This window comes from Microtus oregoni, unplaced genomic scaffold (genome assembly GCF_018167655.1).
Source record: "Microtus oregoni isolate MIOR12 unplaced genomic scaffold, Mior012 000018F_ref0000195, whole genome shotgun sequence".
Lineage (NCBI taxonomy): Eukaryota > Metazoa > Chordata > Mammalia > Rodentia > Cricetidae > Microtus > Microtus oregoni.
The window spans coordinates 20487860-20505428 of record NW_024543077.1 but is presented as its reverse complement, the minus strand read 5'-3'; the positions used below and the strand labels follow the sequence as shown (position 1 = coordinate 20505428).

The window sequence follows — 17569 nt, the reverse complement described above, 5'->3', positions numbered from 1 at the left end:
ATAGGGCTGGAGAAATAGTTCGGCTGGTATATACAGGTTCCTCTTTCCAACCAGCTTAAATCCTGGAACCCATATCATGGAAAAAAAGAACTGACTCCCTAAGTTGTCCTCTGACCTCCATATGAATATCACAAAATATATGCCCACACATATGAATGATATATATGCATGCCCTCAAAACAAATAAGTAAAAATGTCATAAAATTAAGACAAAAATCCTATGCATGCAATATTGTCTTTATATTTATAAATATATTTATATTTACACTAAACCAAGTCATGTGAAATGCTACTGCCTATAAGTCTCAAATGCATATCTATGCCAGGAATTTTATTCTTTGGGTTTCATACTTATTTAAAGAAAATATACCAACAAAGGATTCTTTTTAGAATGTCACTATTAAGTGACAGTATGGAAAGGAGGTTGTAGTTTTAAGTTAGGTTGAATTTTAAGTTTGTTAGCTTAAAAAACTATCACTTATTATTTCATAGGTATATGAATAGGACTTGAGACAAACGTCTATGCACAGAATCTTAGAAAGCCATGGTCAAGGCATTATCAAGTTGGTCTCTCTTCTGGAAGCTCTGAGGAAGTATTTATCTTTAAGCTCATTCATGTTGTATGCTTCACTTTTTTGCAACTATAGATGTGAGATTCTCATTTCCTGACTACTCCTATTCTTGGAGGCAACCCACATTACTTTTGAAAGGGTCTCCTCCATTTTGAAAACCTCAAAAGTACATCAAGTTTTTCTTACACTTGGACTCTTTTCAACTCCCTCTTATGCTCGTCTCTGGAGGGAAAAACTAGTTTGAAGGGTTCATGTGTTAAGATTGGACCCACTAGGCTTATGTTTCTTTAAGCTTAAGAAGTAACATAATCCCAGGAGTACTATGTTACTATAGTCTTGGGTTCAACTAATACTCAAGAAGATGTAGACCATACAATAATGATGTGTAAGGCCACTGGAGGCCACAGACCATGAAAGAATGATGAGCAGTAGAGGCTGTAGGCTGACGTTTCTGTCCTTCCAGCAACTCCCAAAGAAACACACAAAGGTGTATATTAATTATAAATGCTCAGCCAATAGATCAGGCTTATTACTTACTAGCTTTTATAACTTAAGTTAACCCATGTATTGCCAGAGGCTTTACCTGTCCTCCAGCTTGTCTTGCTCTCTCTGTGTCTCCTGGCAACTTCTACTGACTGTGCCCTTCTTTTTCAGAGAATTCTCTTAGTCTTATTTTCTTTTCCAATCTCGTCTGCCCTGCTATATATAGGGCAGTAGGTTCTTTATTAACCAATAAGAGTAATACATATTTACAGTGTACAAAGATTGTTCCACAGCAGGAGGCCATGAACCATCCAAGAATGATATGCAGTAGAGGCTACAGACCATGCAAGGATGATGAACACTGGTGATCATATCTATGCTCCTCCTACTTCTAATCCTTTTACCCAAATAAATATTTTCCCTTAAAATCCTATGGCCTGTCCAGATCTTGCATAGTAAATAAGGAAACTTGAGAAGAGGGGAGTCCACCTCTCTTTTTCTCAGGCTTCCAGAAAAATGGCGACATTCAGACATTTGGTACAAACTAAAATCAGCCCACAATCATTCAAAACCAGAAATGTGTTCTTCTCAGAGAAACCAGCAAAGAAAAACTACCTCAGTACTACAAAAACATCGGTCTAGGCTTTAAGAGACTGAAGAAAGTCATCAAGGGCACCAGCATAGAAAAGAAATGCCCCTTCATTGGTAACATCTCCATCAAAGGTTGGATCCCTTTTGATGTCATGATCAAGATGAAGATACAGAGGACCGTTGTCATCTGCTAGGACCATCTCTATCACATATGAAAGTACAATCTCTTTGAGAACTACCACAAGAACATGTATGTGTACCTGTCACCCTGTTTCGGGACGTACAGATCAGTGACATTTCACCATGGGAGAGTAAAGGCCTCTGAGCAAGACTTTGTGCTTCAATGTGTTCAAGGTCATCAAGGCTGTTGGCATTAAGGAGTAGCTTCAGAAATTCTGAGAGGAATCTGGCCCACTCCATAGAACAAATAAAGTTATTTTCCAGCTTAAAACAAACAAACAAACAAACAAACAAACAAACAAAATAAAACTAAAAATAAAACCTTAAGACATAACAGTTTATGCCTGTATTCTTTCAATAGATGTGTACTTTGAAGAGTTTACACTGAAAGAAAATGTAAACTGCCAGCGGTGGTGACACACATGTTTAATCCTAGCATCGGGAGGTAGAAACTGTTGGATCTTTGTGAGTTCAAGGGCAGCCTGGTCTATAGAATGAGTTCCATGGCAGGTTCCAAAGCTACACAGAAAAACCCTGTCTCAAAAGACCAAAAAAGAAACCCAATTTAAATTTTATTTTAACAAGAATGGCCTGTATTTATGGAATAGAAATGGCTGTTTGGTGTCTTAGTTACTGTTCTTTTTTTTTGTTTGTTTTTTGTTTTTGTTTTTCGAGACAGGGTTTCTCTGTTGCGGGAGGTCCTCCCACTCCTCCAGCCTATAGCTGCTGAGATACCAGTCCATTGGGGCATGGTCTCTCTCCCTTTAAAAAAGCGGCCACTTCCCTCTCCTCTCTCTCTTCACTTCCTGCTCTGCCGGCGACTAGACTCCCTTCCTGGTTGCGTAGAGGGCTGTTGCCTGGGACAGTGATCTGTAAGTTTTTTCCCCTTTAAATAAATACCACCCTATTAATCATAATTCCAAACTGGTGTGGCATTGTTTGTGACTTACGCCTTCATTTTGGCGCCCAACGTTTTTAGAACCTCTCCTTTCCCTGCTTGGCTGCTGGCCGCGAGTTCAGCTTGGCAGGAGCCCTCCCTTCCTCAGCCACCGCCTGTGCCTTGCAGCAGTGGCCTTGGCCTCCCCATGTGGATTTAAACTCCACAGGCCCGCGTAGTCTCTGCCCGCGTGGTTTGCTCTTTTCTGAGTCACTTTTAAATCTCCCTTGCAAGCACAGCTCTTAAGTGGCGTGAACCAGAGCACGTGGTTGCTGAAAGCTGCAACCCCTCAGGGTGACTCTGTCACGTGGAGGCATAAGTGGCTTCCAGGTTGCTCTTCTCTACCCCTGGATTCTCGGTTTCTGGTTCCGTCTCTGGAATTGATTTAATTACATTTACTTTGTTGAGAAACTTGCATTTTCCAGTTTTTAACATCTACTAAGGCACTGAAACAGGACCCCGTTTTCATCGTGACTCAGCAACAGCGCCACCTGCTGGATAATAGGTAATATGGCAGTTTTCGTTTCTAACGCAAATTTTACTGCTTTGTTTTCACTAATACAATAGATTAGTAAATTTATATTTACTAATACAATGGATTACGTCATACAAGGTTTATATGATTATGGGGATACCTTGATTTGCTTGTTACTAGGTTTCAGTTTTCTTTTCCATATTCTATCATTAAGGAAGAATATGGCACTCCTAAGAATGATAGAATCTTTACGAACTAATAATGAACAACTAATTGACAGGATTAAAATTATTGAAAATCAGAGGTTATCTGAACAAGTGGATACTATGACAGACAAAATTGACTCCATATCCAAGGGTATTAGAAAGTTACCTGAAAGGGTTCAGGCTGTTGAATTTGACGTTCAGACTTTATCACAAAGTTTTGATAAGGTAACAGACAGAATGTACCTCCAAGATGGGAATCTACATGATATACAAGAAAAGTTTAAGGAGGACGTGTTATCTTTGAAGGAAAAAATTAAAGCTTTGGAATCACAGGTGCAGAATGGGGACCAAAAAATTGATGCCTCAGTGAAATCACTGGAAATATATACAGGTCAGGAGATTCAGGATTTAAGAGAGATAATGATAAAAAGATTTGAAAAGATTGGAGAAATTATTGCAGCTGGTGAACAGAGTAAGGAGGCACAAGGACAGGATACAATGCCTCTGCCAGCTATTAGAACTGGCTTACCCAGGGTTCTAGCAACATACCCTATACTTAATTCTGACAAAGCATCAACTTCTAAAGGCTCAAAGGGACTCAGAGAAGCTAGATGGATGCCAATAGCAATGAATAATCTGAAAGAAATTAAGCAAGCTGTTGTTAATTTTGGCTTGCACAATGCATATGTAAAGGAAATGATAAGGACTTGGGCTTCTAATGCTAGAGCTACCCCCCATGATTTCCATCAGTTAGTGTCTGCAGTTTTAGATAATGGACCTTCCTTGATGCTTGGAATTTATTTCAGAGAAGAATCCAAACATATGGAGCAGCAAGGAAGAGCAAAAGGTGTTGAGGTTTCCCAAGATCAAATTCTTGGTGCAGGAGAATATGCTGATCCACAGGTCCAAGCTCTTTATGACGATGAAGTACTGTGTCTATGTCACCAAGCAGTTTTAAATGCTTGGAATAGGACACAAGAACCAGCAAAAAGGGTTGAATCATATACCAGAATTAGGCAGGGACAGAGAGAACCCTTTATTGACTTTTTGCAAAGATTAATTAAGGCTCTGGACATAGGGGTAACAGACCCAGAAGCTAGACGAATACTTCTTGAATCTCTAGCTTTTGAGAATGCAAACATAGAATGCAAAAAGATAATTGGGCCTTTAAAGTCTAGATCAGCACCTATGGATGAATGGATTCAGCATATGATGAATGTTGAGACGTTTAGCTATAATGATGAATCTTGGGTAGGAGAAGCGATTTCCGAAGCAATGAGGAGACATCAAACTGCCAGGTGTTTTAATTGTGGTAAATTAGGACATTTGCAAAGGGATTGCAGGCAAAGAATTTCTAGGAATAATATCTCTTCTGGGAATGACAAAAATAGGAGACCTCGCCTTCAGGTATATGTAGGAGATGCGGTAAAGGCCGGCATTGGTCCAACAAATGTAGGTCAACAACAGACAGACAGGGCAGTCTTATATCATCAGGAAACTCCTTGGGGGGCCTCTCGTAGGCCCCCAAGCCAACAGTGGCCCAATCATTCCCAGTCACAGTGGAGAACGTGCCTCACTAAGAAAATTAAAAGCTCCAATTTCTGCTGTAAAAAGTAATACTGGTCTAAATGATGAATTATGTGTGGAGGATGAGCCAAAAAACCCAGTAGGACAGAGTAAACGTATATTTTGGCAGACTTCTATTAATGATCAAAGACCAAAGAGTCTGTATAAATGGCACTTTTATTGAAGTTTTATTAGACACAGGTGCGGATGTAAGTATCATTACCCCAGAATCTTGGCATCCAAATTGGCCTCTTCAAGAGGTAGATGTTCAGTTCCTGGGAATTGGAACCCTATCTTGTGTAAAACAAAGCACAAGATGGGTTGAATGCATAGGGCCTGAAGGACAAATAGGAAGACGAAGGCCATATATAGCCAATATTGCCATAAATTTATGGGGCCGTGACCTGCTACAGCAATGAAATACCCAGATTAACATTCCTGTAGTTCCAGGAACTCATAATTCTGGGAAGGATATAATGAGGAATTATGGAAAAAGGTCACCAGCCATTCAGGCTGTACAAGAATATACAGCAAATACCTAACCTTTAGAGGTACCAACAGCCCTACCTTTAAAATGGCTAACTGAGAAGCCAATATGGATCAAACAGTGGCCTCTAGCTGAAGATAATCTACAGGCATTGGAACAGGTGGTGCAAGAGCAACTAGATGCTCACCATATTGAAGAATCAACCAGCCCTTGGAATTCTCCTGTATTTGTTGTAAAAAAGAAATCTGGTAAATGGAGAATGGTGACAGATCTAAGAGCTGTCAACAAAGTAATTCAACCTATGGGCCCACTACAATCTGGAATTCCTTTGCCTTCTCTGTTACCAAAAGGATGGCCTCTTATAGTTATTGATTTGAAAGATGGTTTTTTCACTATACCGTTACAAGAAAAGGATAGAGAAAAATTTGCCTTCACAGTGCCTACTTATAATAATTCTCAGCCTAATAGGAGATATCAATGGACTATCCTCCCACAGGGTATGCTCAATATTCCTACATTGTGCAAATATTTTGTAAGTAAGCCATTGGAAATAATTCGTAAACAATTCCCCAAGTCCATAATTTATCATTACATGGATGACATCCTGTTATCTGATTCAAATAAAGATACTTTAGAAAGGATGTTTGAAGAAGTAAAGAAAGTCTTGCCTAGGTGGGGATTACAAATTGCCCCTAAAAAGATTCAAAGAGGAAATTCTACTAATTACCTAGGTTACAGAATAGGGTTAGAGAAAATTAAAACGCAAAAGGCACAAATTAGGAGAGACCAGTTAAACACCCTTAATGACTTCCAAAGATTGTTAGGAGACATTTCCAGTCTACGACCAGCTGTTGGGATAACACATGATCATTTAAACAAAACCTTAGATGGTGATAAAGATTTGAATAGTCCAAGAAAACTGACAGCTGAAACAGAAAAGGAACTGACAATGGTTGAGGAAAAATTACAGGAGGCACATGTGGATAGGGTGAACCCAAATCTTAGCTGTATCCTAGTCATATTGCCTTCCAGAATTTCTACTACAGGGATTCTAATGCAGAGGGAAGATATTATTTTAGAGTGGATATTTATACCTAATAAACCAAGTAAAAAATTAAAAACTTATGTGGAAAAAGTCTCTGAATTAATTATAAAAGGTAAGCTGAGACTTCGTCAACTAGCAGGTATAGACCCAGCAGAAATTATAGTGCCTTTTACTACTGAAGAAATAAAAAAGTTATGGGAAGACAATGAACCATGGCAAAGAGCTTGTGCTAATTTTTTGGGAGAAATTAATAGCAACTATCCCAAAAGTGGTAGACTTAACCTCATAAAAAGAACTTCTTGGATTCTTCCTAGAATTGTACGTGATGCTCCAATAACTGGAGCCCGTACGTTCTATACTGATGCACATAAATCAGGGAAAGCAGGTTACAAGTCAGATGAATTGAGTAAGGTGGAACAAAGCCCTTATAATTCTGTCCAGAAGGCAGAATTATATGCCATTCTTATGGTGCTAAGGGAAACTCTTAATATAGTTACAGATTCACAATATGCAGAAAGAGTTATCTTGCATATTGAAACCGCTGAATTTATACCAGGTGACACAGAGTTGACTTCATTGTTTATCCAGGTACAAGACATAATCAGGAACAGGCTTTTTCCGATGTACATAACACACATCCGGTCCCATACAGGTCTGCCTGGTCCTCTAGCCCAAGGCAATGCTGAGACTGATCAATTATTGATTGGAAGTGTGTTGCAGGCCTCAGAATTTCATAAGAAGCATCATGTCAATAGTAAAGGCCTAAAGAAAGAATTTTCCATTACTTGGCAACAAGCTAAGGACATTATAAAGAGATGTCCTACTTGTTCTTTCTATAATCAAACACCGTTGCCTGCAGGGATTAACCCAAAGGGTACTAAGAGAAATGAAATCTTGCAGATGGATGTGTTCCACTTTATGGAATTTGGTAAATTAAAATATGTACACCATACCATAGACACGTATTCAGGTTTTCAATGGGCTACTGCCCTAAGCTCAGAAATGGCTGATTCAGTAATCACATATTTATTGGAAGTTATGGCCATCATGGGTATACCTGCACAAATAAAGACAGATAATGGTCCAGCATATGTATCTAAGAAAATGAAATGCTTTTTGATTATTATAATATAAAACACATTACAGGTATACCAAATAATCCTACAGGTCAGGCAGTTATAGAAAGATCAAATCATACTATAAAGGATATGCTGAACAAACAGAAAGGGACTGAATACCCCCAGAAATAGATTACATAATGCTTTATTAACCTTGAATTTTCTTAACGCTAATGAGAAAGGAATGACAGCAGCAGAAAGACATTGGATAATGGAAAAGTCTGCTGAACTCAATCAACCGATTTATTTCAAAGATGTGCTGACCTCTCAATGGAAGCTAGGAGATGTGCTACATTGGGGAAGGGGTTTTGCTCTTGTTTCCACAGGAGAAGAAAAATTGTGGATACCATCAAAATTAATAAAGTTTCGATTTGAAGAGGAGAAACCTCTTGGAAAGGAGAAATGACAACTCATCCACAATGATGATATTCATACAGGTGGTAAGAAAAACATATAGAATGGGGGCAGGGTTCTGTTCCTATCTCCACAGGAAAACACTCATCTTTGAAAAATTCAAGGGACCCTGGATGTTTGGATACTGACAGATGGAAAAATACCTGCCCAACAGGAAATATCAAGAAAACTGAATGGGTTGTGTAAGTAATATTAAACCATATTTCTAAATTTATAAAGCTGGCTTTGAAGTTGGACTCTGGCTCAGTCCCTCTCCAATTCCAAGCCTGTTAGTAAGAGAAAAACCCAGAGTTTCTGGAGTTTCTGTCTCATATCAAGAGCCATGATATGGGACAGAAAGAAATATGAGTTTAGAAAACATCTTTGCTTTTCTTCATATCTATCATACTTTTCATTGAATATATCTATCATGCCTTTCAGTGAATATATACATATATGTCTATATGATTAATGTTTAAGTTTTTCACAATGAACAATGAGTTTTTCCTGAAGTGACATTTGAAGTTTCCAGGAAGAAGATGGGGCCCCATAACAACAACTCGACCTGGTTAATATGACGTCATGATACTGATAGCGCTACTACAAGACCTGTTTTGGATACCAGCTGCACAAGACAGTTCTAACTTGGTTAGTTGAGATAGTGCACATCTTATACAACGTTTTGGCCAGACCTGCACAAAATACTCAGAGACTATTTGCAATTTTAAAAGACATTGATCTTGAAATTTAACCATCATTTTACTTTCACAGGATCCCCCAGAAAGAACGTCACCCCCATGACCGCTGGAAGTAATTCTAGAGGACGACGTCCCCTCTCCCAGTAAAGTTTGCCCTTGGGTTTAGGGACATCATTTAGGGGTTGATTATAATTAGTATACGATTGAGGGTTGGGGGAGGAATTTTATAATCTCAGGGATCATTTTGAAAAAAAAGAGTGATGATGGGATAATCGATTTGTAATTATGAGTTACTGTTTTTAGACAAATATATTGGTATCGATTCTTGTATATTGATACAAAGTTAAATTATATTGACTATTGTATGCATGCATGTTTCTACCTCTGTTTAAAACATTTTTTATGTATTGACATATATTGTATTGATATATATAGTGTATATATTTACCATAATGCAGTGTACATTTCTACCTCTGATTAAGATACTTATATAATATTTGTGTATTGATATATATTTACCTACTGCAATGTATATTTGTACATTGTTTATATTTGGAGGTCATTGTCCTCATTTGTTTCACAGTCGTTTATTGTCTTAGTCTTTAAGTTAGATAGATATTGAGATTATATAGATTAATAGTCATCTAAGTTTGTCATTCATAATTAGACTAATCAGGTTCTTTACATATATAGAGATTATACTCAGTATAGATAGATAATCTTCGACTTCTTCAAAGAGCTGTAGAAAACGGCCTTTAATCTAACTCAGAGTTTTGTGGTAGTGAGACACAATTGCTCCTGGCAACACCACTCTATTCCCGAGATAATGTTGAGCACCAAAGACACTCCACTTGGAGCCTTTCTTTTTGGCAGAACTGGCCTTTGGGCAAAGAAATGCCCATACCTCAACCACTGACAAAGATACAGAGCGTGCATCAATGGATAAAACAGGACTGTCATATCCTGCCAAGACAGGGTAAGATAGTTTTGAAAACTTGCTTGCCTTAGAAAATGGTATGTCAGTTATGTTAGACCTTAGCCAAAGTTGGTTGCTTCAACGCTGCTAATGTTACTTTGGGTGATTGCCCAGGTAGCTAGTTGTCTCTGTGATTTGTTGCATGCTTTGGAAGTTGTTTTACTGAACTTCCTAATTACCCAGGTAACATTATTTCCCTTCTCAGATCTTCGATGGGGTTGAAGACTATATAAATGTAGTTACTTTCTCTCATGACTTGGCCAAGTTATTTATTATACAAGACCAAGCTAGTTAGAATAGGATATTTGTACTTATTGTATATAATTTCACAGTAGGTTTAGAACTTTCTTATTTAAACAAAAGGGGGAGGTGTTGCGGGAGGTCCTCCCACTCGTCCAGCCTATAGCTGCTGAGATACCAGTCCATCGGGGCGTGGTCTCTCTCCCTTTAAATAAGCGGCCACTTCCCTCTCCTCTCTCTCTTCACTTCCTGCTCTGCCAGCGACTAGACTCCCTTCCTGGTTGCATAGAGGGCTGTTGCCTGGGACAGTGATCTGTAAGTTTTTTCCCCTTTAAATAAATACCACCTATTAATCATAATTCTAAACTGGTGTGGCATTGTTTGTTACTTAAGCCTTCATTTCTCTGTAGCTTTGGTGCCTGTCCTGGAACTAGCTCTTGTAGACCAGGCTGGCCTTGAACTCCCAGAGATCCACCTGCCTCTGCCTCTCAAGTGCTGGGATTAAAGGCGTGTGCCACCACCACCCGGCTTAGTTACTGTTCTTTAACTGTGAAGTGACCATGACCAACCAAGGCAATTCTTATTTAAAAAAGCATTTAATTGGAGGCTCACATAGTTTTAGAAGTTGAGTCCATGATCTTCATGGTGGGAAGCAGGTAGCCATAGTGGTGGAGCTGTAGTTGGGAGCTTTGTGTCCTGATCCACAGACAGCAGGAAGAGATAGATAGATTAGATAGATTAGATAGATTAGATAGATTAGATAGATAGATAGATAGATAGATAGATAGATAGATAGATAGAATAGGCTGGCATGAGCTTTTGAAACCTCCAAGCCCGTTCTTAGTGACACACTTTCTTCAACAAGACTACACCTACTAATCCTTCCCAAACAGTTCACCAACTGGGGACTAAGCATTCAAATATATGAACTTATGGGGACCATTCTCATTCATACCACCTGGTACCTTTTTGGACAGATTTTTTTTTCTAACTTTTTTTTTTCTCTACACAAGAATGCCTCATAGCTCTCTGTTGTAGTTAGACTTGCTACAATATCTTAATTTTTAGTATTTCCAAACTATTCCTATACTATTAACTCATATCATGGGCATGTTATTCATAGTTACATATAATAAATATTGTCTTTTTATTTAAATTTGCCCCCATAGCTTTATGTATGCATAATCCGTAAGTCAAAATTACATATATTTATTGCTAACATGGAGGGATCTAGTGGTCCTTACTTCTCCCTGAGGATGTTTAAGCAATTAATGATTGCTGGTGGAGGAAAAGATATTTACTTCAGCATTGAAGGCATTAGTAAGTTGCATGTGTTTCTGTAAAATACCTGCAAGCTTATGTTTCTGTAAAAAAAAACTTAATGAAATTCATTGATTTATGAAAAATAGACATGAAGGCAGAAGGAGGACTGTTTGGGCAGAGAATGGAAGTGAGTAAGCAATAAGAGAGGGTAATGAATATGATCAAAGTACATTATACACATGTACAAAAATGTCATAAAGAAAGCCATTGTTATGATCAATTTCTATATGACAATAAAATTATATATATATTCAAGGCACACAGCATAATTTGACATATCTATATATTGTATGATGATTACAATCAATAAGTACATTGATTACTAGAAATTTGGATATATATATATATATATATATATATATATATATATATATATACTTTTTGAGTTGGAAAAGCATGTTGTCCATTAGATCTTTAGCACTGATCTGATTCAACTTATAACTGAAAACATTTTAAACTTTGACCAACATTTTTCTAATTTTGAGATCTAAGCAGTCACTGTTTTATTTTCTGCTTCTGAAAGTTTTGAGGTTTTTAGATTTCACATATAAGTGAGACATTGAGTTGTTTGACTATTTATTTCTTAATTAACTAGGTAATATCTTCTAGATTCAAACATGTTGTCCTAAATTGTGAAATTTTCTTCACTTTTGGATAAATAATATTTTGTTTTAAAAACATAATATTTTCTTCATAATGTATGTATTGATGGACACTTAGATTCTTCCCATATGACTAAAATGAGTAATGCTTCAATAAGCATGTGGTCTCTTTAAAATTGGACTTCATATCCTTGAAGAAAAATCTAGAAGTAGGATTGTTGGATCACATTGTAGTTTTAACGTAGATTTTTATTTTCAAGAAACTGTGTAGTGCTTTTCATAAACTAACAATTCCACCAGCAATGTATCGTTTTATTTCTTTATACTCTAAACAACATGTGCTGTGTCTGTTTTTTTGTAGCCCCAATAATAGGTATGAGGTGACCTACTGCCTGGATTTAGTTTGCACCTTTCCATTTATCAGTGACATGAGACAATTTTTCCATATATCTATTGAACATTTTTATGTCTTCTTTGGAATAGTATCATGCGTCTCTCAATTTGTGTTATTTATATATTGCCATTGAGTTGTATTGATTTTCTTATGCACTTCAGATATAAACATTATATCACATATATACATATATATATATATATATATATATATATATATAATTTATAAGCATTTATCCTTCTTTAAGTTGCTTTTTCCATCATGTAGTTCTTGTTTTCTTGTTAAAGTTTAGTTGACCATATGGTTTATTTCTGGATTTTGTAGCTTGTCTCACTGGCCTATGTGGTCCTTTTAACCTTGATACTATGCCTTTCTGAGTATCATAGCTTTATTATATTGTTTGAAACCAGGAGATGTGATGCCTTCATTCTTGGAAATGAAGATCATTTTGTCTCTCTGGAGATGTACGTTGATTGTGGGTTTGCTGTGCAAAAGCCTTTTGTGAGATGTAGCCCTTCTCACTGAGTATTTCCTTTGGTTGTCTTCTAATGTTATCTCATTCAGAAATTCATCGCCAAGATCAAGGCCAAGAAGACTTCTATCTATGTTTTCTTCTAGAAGGTTTTTTTTTTTTAAAAAAAAAGATTTATTTAGTTATTATGTGTTAGTGTTCTGTCTGCATGCCTGAAGAGGGCACCAGATATCATTACAAAGTGTTGTGAGCCATTATGTGGTTGCTAGGAATTGAACTCAGGACCTCTGGAAGAGTAGCCAGTGATCTTAATCACTGAGCCATCTCTCCAGCTCCTCTTCTAGAAGTTTTATTGTTTCAGATCTTATATTCATGTTTTCAACTCATTTCAAAATGATTTTTGTATACTGTATAAGATGGGTCCAGTTTCATTCCTCGCACATAAACATGTAATTTCCAAATACTGTTTATTAAAAAAATCTCTTCCCTAAATATTCCACCAAAACTAATTATTAGAACTAATAAATTAATTCAGTAAAGTTGGAAAATATAAAATCAACACACTAAAACTAACTGCATTTCTATATACTAACAAAAAAGTAAGAAAAGTAAGAAAATTGGTTTGAAGAGAAAAATTAGCAGTTATGGAAAAATTCCATTTCAATAACATGAAATAATTTGTTGGGAATCATATTAGTTTTTTTTTTCTTGTTGCTGTGATAGCATAACCCTGATATAAACAATTTAAGGAAGGCTTTGTTTTGGCTCACAGCTTAAGGCATTATGCATTAAGCATAAGGCATTAAGGATCCTGGTGGAGAGGTCAAAGTAGAGCAGCTTGAGGTAACCTGTCACATTTCACCACAGTAAGAAAGCAAGAGATGAATCTATTCAGCGAGCTTCCTCTTTTTTTTTTTTTTTTTTTTTTTTTTTCAGTCCAAGGCTTAAGCCCTCAGAATGGAACTATCCCTTTTATCCCTTTTAGGGTGGTTCTTTCACCTTAGTTAGCTCAGTCAAGATAATCTCTCATAGGCATGCCTAGAGATTTTTTGTCCAGATGATTATAGATCTAGTCAAGTTAATAAACAGTATCAAGCCTCACAGGAATGACTTTAATTAGGAGATAAAAAGCTCTTTATGTTGAAAACTATAAGGCATTAGTGAAGAAAAAAAAGAGCTTTCTCATATTAATGGGTTGGAAGAATTCATTCTATTTAGATACCCAATGCTCCCTCCGCAATCTAATGTTTTGTGCAGTTCCTATCATAATTGCAATGACATTGCCCACAAAACATAAGGTGTGTTGCTTCTGTGCCTGGTTTCTTCAGGACTTTTATCATGAAGGCTTGCTGAACTTTTTCTCATTATCTACCTAGTTGATCACATTATTTCTGTCATTAAGTCTATTTTTGTGCAATTATGCTTTCAAATATTCCTCATAGTCTTGAGTATTTTTATTTTTAACTTCTTTTATTTTTTAAAAGAAAGAAAACTATCTTTTTTTTTTCATTTTACATACCAATCCAGTTCCTACTCCTGCCCCTTCTCCCATTCCCTCTATCTACCCCCATCCTACCCCCATCCACTCCTCAGAGAGGGTAAGGCACGTTGCTTTGGGGAAGGTCTAAGGCCCTCTCTACTATATCTAGGCTGAGCAAGGTATCCATCCAAAGAGAATAGGTTCCCAAAAAGCCAGTACAAGCAGTAGGGATAAATCCTGGTGCCCCATAGTTTGCTCCATCCATACAACTGTCAACAACATTCAGAGGGTCTAGTTTGAACCTATGCTGCTTCCTTCCCTGTCCAGCTGGAGTTGGTGAGCTCCCATTAATTAGCTCAGGTAAACTGTTTCAGGAGGTGTCCCCATCATGGTCTTGACCTCTTTGCTCATATTCTCATTCCTCCCACCCTTCAACTGGACTTTGGGAGCTCAGCCCAGTGCTCCATGGCAAGTCTTTACCTCCAATTCCATCAGTTGCTGGATGAAGGTTCTATGGTGATATTTAAGATAGTCATCAGTCTGACTACAGGGCAAGGTCAGTGGAGGCACCCTCTCCTCTATTGCTTAAGGTCTTAGGTGGGGCCATTTTTTGTGGATTCCTGGGAATTTCTCTAGAGCCAGATTTCTTGCCAGCCCCATAAAGACTCCCTCAATTATAATATCTCCCCTCCTCTTCCCCTACTGCCCTCCCTTCTCCTCTCCACACCTCTATGCTCCCAGGCGATCTTATCTATTTTTATTTACCAGGTGGATCTATGTATGTTTTTCTTAGGGTTCACCTTGTTACTTAGCTTATCTAGGATCATGAACTATAGACTTAAGCTCTTGCTTTACAGCTAGTATCCATTTATGAGTGAGTACATAAAATGTTCATCTTTCTGGGTCTGTTACCTCACTCTGGATGTTTTTTTTTTCTTTTGTTCTATCCATTTGCATGCAAATTTCAAGATGACATTGTTTTATTACCGCCAAGCAGTACTCTAATGTGTAAATGTGCCACATTTTCTTTATCCATTCTGCAGTTGAGGGCCATCTAGGTTCATAGCAGCATTATTTGTAATAGCCAGGCCCATGTATTTTAACCCTTGGTCTCATTCCACTATTTGGGAAGATTGTGGAACCGTTAGGAAGTGGAGCATTTTCGGGAGAAGTATGTCTTTGAGGGTAGGCTTTGAGACTTTTAATGCTTTGCTCCACTTTCAGCTCTATCGCTGCTGAGATAAGCTGGCCTCATGTTTCTGAACCCATCTTTCTCAGACAGGACAGACTATTTCTCCCCTCAAACTCCAATCCAAAATGAGCTCTTTATTCCTAAGTTGGTTTTTCCAGGTTCATTTATCTTAGTAACAGAAAAGAATCTAAAGCATGTTCTGTATTATAATTACTAATTTGTGTATATCAAACCATTCTTCATTCCTTAAGTGAAATTAACTTAGTCATAGTGTGCGATGTTTTTAGGTCTTGAATTTAGTTCAAAGCCATTTTACTGACAAGTTTTACAACATGGTCATTAGGAAAATAATTCTTCATCCAGATGACCATGTTGTAAAACTTCTGGTCTGTTGATACTTTTACCTTCCTCATGTATGTGTTCTTATATGGGTGTTCAGATGTACATGTACATGTGTGTATATGCATATGGAAACCAGAAGTCAATGTTAGGTATCTTCCTTAATTGCTTCTTTGTCTTGTTTTTGAGATAAAATCTCTCATTAAACCTGGATTCACTGTCTCTGTCTCTCCAGCCCTGAGGTTACAGACATGCAATGTCATGCCTAGCTTTTCATGTGGCTGCTAAAACTCAGGCCTAATGATTGCACAGAAGAATTTTACTGACTGAGACATTTCACTAGCTCCTTATTTACCTCTTAAAGGGACAAACTCTTGGTTTTATTGATTCTGTGTATTCTTTCAGTTTCTATTTATTTTTTAGTTCATTTTTCCTCATTTTTATTCATTTTTTTGAGAATTGCATACAATGCATTTTAAATTGATTATTAGGTTGCTTCAATGTATACAAATTATAGTTTTGCTTCCAGATGAACACTCTTCATGCTGGATTTCTGGGAAGCATTTTGGACCCTGCATCACAGGTTAAACAGGACTGGAGCTAGATTACTCTTCAAAATTGGCTGGTCCACAGATGGATGTGGCTTTTGGTGTATTTATGGATGGATATGACTGCTTCAAGTTAATTTATGGGATTATTTCTGAGTCTGCTATAGGACTGATGTTAAAATTCACAATATAACTGCCATGAGACCTCTGAAGGGAGTACTACTTCTTTCAGACAAAACCTGAGAGGGAATCAAGCCACATCATTAGGCCCACAGATGTATTAACAAAAGTGCACATGAGCCCCCCTTTCTCTGCCAGATGGTTCTGGAGATAGCACCAAGTCTGACTGAGGATGCTACAGTTTGATTTATAGCAAGATAAGGTTGTTGCTGGGTCTGTTGTCTATACTGTGACCTTAGGGGTGGGCTTGACTTGTCAAAATAGCCCTTGGGCTCTATCAGGCTTTCAAGTCCTTTATGTGGGAACCAAAATTCTTTAAATCACATGCACGCTCTAGGTGCTTGCCAAATTCTTGTTGCTATTCTGCCATCTTGCTGATGTCCCTCTCAATCTTTTTAATTTATGCTCTTTTAATCTAGGGTAATATTAATTTTCCATAAAATGGAAGATACCAACTGTCTTACTAATTGTTCTATTGCTGTGAAAAGACACCATGATCATACCAACTCTTAAGAAAGCATTTAATTGGGGCTTGCTTACAGTTTCAGAGGTTTAGTCTATTATCATCACAGCAGGGAGCCTGGCAGCACACAGGCAGACAGCTTTAGACAATGCTGAAGAAATAGTTATGAGTTCTACATTTAGATCTACAGGCAGCAAGAGGAGAAAGCCACTGGGCCTGACTTGGGCTGTTTTGAAAACCACAAAACCCACCCACAGTGACACTCTTCCTCCAGTAAGGCCATACCTCTGAACCCTTCTCAAATAGTGCCAGTCCCTGGTAACCATGCATTGAAATCTATGAGCCTATGGAGGCCATTCTTATTCACAGCTCCATACTGACTATCTTCTAAAAGTTGGTTTTCTAGGAGTATTATTTCATTAATAGTGAATTTTTGACTGTGAGTGTTTATCAACCATAGATTTATACAGAGGAGAATTTTCTAAGAGTTGAACTTTATCCAGGGTTTTGTGTTTTGCTTTAGATCATTATGTCTAAAAATTTAATCATTTTTGACCTGATCTCAAACAAGACATATCCTTTCAGTTACGACACTCTGTACTTTTACTA

At 37.4% G+C, this 17569-nt stretch overlaps 1 pseudogene; it reads left to right on the top strand.

The window, feature by feature from the left end:
* LOC121458670 overlaps positions 1–2045 on the top strand; it is a 142301-nt pseudogene extending 140256 nt beyond the window's left edge.
* Positions 2046–17569: the final 15524 nt, after the last annotated feature.